The sequence below is a fragment of the Cebus imitator genome, unplaced genomic scaffold, assembly GCF_001604975.1.
Source record: "Cebus imitator isolate Cc_AM_T3 unplaced genomic scaffold, Cebus_imitator-1.0 Scaffold95, whole genome shotgun sequence".
Taxonomy (NCBI): Eukaryota; Metazoa; Chordata; class Mammalia; order Primates; family Cebidae; genus Cebus; species Cebus imitator.
The window spans coordinates 6217441-6219741 of NW_016107410.1; positions in this window are offsets into that span (position 1 = coordinate 6217441).

Consider the following 2301-nt stretch of genomic DNA (forward strand, 5'->3'; position numbering starts at 1 on the left):
ATCTGTTCCTTTTCATTTTTTAAGGCAGCTACTAAAAAATTTAAACCCACATATGTGGACGACATCAGGCAAGATGGTGGCGTGGGAAATATAGGACTCTGTCTCCCTATCTAGATAATTACACTGGCAGAATCTGTTTGATGTAACTATTTTGGAACTCTGGAGTCTATTCAAAGGCTTGCAGCTGCCAAAGGAAGGCTTGGGCAGTAAACTGCAATTAATTTTGGTCAAATGCTCTTGGCACGGTAGTGGCTTACCATTCCCTTTCCTAGCTCCGTGGCCGTCAGTCATGCACGTGTACCTAGCGCAGCCTGCACGAAGCTTGTGGAAGTTAGAGGAGGGAATAAGGACCTTGCCTTCCACATATCAGGCATCTGTGTTCTGAATGCTGCTTCCGATCATGGAGGTGCAGACACAGAGGCAGATGCTACTGCTGCAACCCCACCATCTGAAGTAGCTTTCACAGTATTCAAAGACTGAGAGCCTGTTACCTCCTGCCCCCTTGGTTTCTCCCTCTTTTCCCTTTTGGGAGGCACATTTGAACAATGGAACATCAAAAAGCAGCTGCATATACAGGGAATTTAGAAAGCCACTACATACGTCCAGGGAACGATTTCGGCTCAGAAAAGACCCCAGAAGAGCTTAAATTTACACCTTGAATAGATGCCTGGCACAGTCACTCTTCCACACTAAGAACAGCAACAGCGAAACCCAGCAAACCTTGGAGAAGAAGAGAATCTGGTTTCCAGAATTGCCAAAATATAAAATTCAAGTGTCCAGTTTTCAACAAAAAATTACAAGGCATACAAAGAAACAGGAAAGTATAGTCAATTCACAAAGCAAAAAATTAAAGCACCACAAATAGTCTCTGAGAAAGACCAGATAGTAGAGTTACCAGACAAAGGCTTTAGGACAACTGTCTTAAATATGTTCAGAGCTAAAGGAAGAGGTGGACAAAGTAAAGAAAATGATGTATGAACAATATGGAAATATCAATACAGAAATATAAAACATAAAAAGGAAAAAGAAATTTTGAGCCAGGTGTGGGGACTCATACTCATGCCTATAATCCCAGCACTTTGGGAGGTGGAAATGGGCAGATCACCTGAGGTCAGGAGTTTACGACCAACATGGCCAACATGGTAAAACCCCATCTCTACTCAAAAATTAGCTGTGTGTGGTGGCATACACCCGTATTCCCAGCTACTTGGGAGGTTGTGGCACAAGAATCACTTGAACCCAGGAGGTGGCGGTTGCGGTGAGCTGAGATTGAGCCACTGCATTCCAGCCTGGGCACAGAGTGAGACTCTGTCTCAAAAAAATAATAATAATTTTTTTTTGGAGCTAAAAAGTACAATAACTGAAATGAAAAATTCATTAGAGGGATTCAAAAATATATTTGAGCAGGCAGAAGAGAAAATCAGTGAATGTGAAGAAAGTAGAATTGAAATTCTCACCTGAGGAACAAGAAAGAAAAAAATATTAAAGAAAAGTGAACAGATCCTGTGGATAAGACACCATAAAGCAGACAAACATATGCAGTATGGGAGTCACAGAAGGACAAGAGGGAGACAAGTAGCAGAGATATTATTTGAACAAAAAATGGCAAAAAATCCCAAATTTAATGCAATTTAATGTTTATATTCTTGGATGAATATAAAAACAAAGATATCCACATTGAGACACATTCTAATAAACTGTCAAACACCAAACACAGAGAGAATCTTAAAATCAGCAAAACAGAGGTCATTCATTGCATCAAACGGTGCTCAAAAAAAATTATCAGCATATTTCTCATCAGAAGTCTTGGAGGCCAGAAAGCAGTGGGCTGATATATTCAAAGTGCTGCAAGAAATAAAATGGCCAACCAAGAATCCTATTATCTGGCAAAACTGCCCATCAAAAACGAGGGAGAGATTAAAATACTTTAAGGTAAATAAAAGCTTATCGCCGCTAGACTAACTGCAAGAAATGTAAAAGGAGTCCTATAGGTTAAAACGAAAGTATGTCAGGCTGGGCACGGTGGCTCATGGCTGTAATCCCAGCATTGTGGGAGGCTGAGGTGGGCGGATCATCTGAAGTCAGGAGTTCAAGACCATCCTGGCCAACATGGTGAAACCACATCTCTAATAAAAATACAAAAATTAACTGGATGTGGTGGCACATACCTGTAATCCCAGCTACCCAGGCGGCTGACGCAGGAAAATCACTTGAACCCAGGAGGGGGAGGTTGCAGTGAGCTAAGATCATACCACTATACTCCAGCTTGGGTGACAGAGCAAGACATCATCTCAAAAAAAA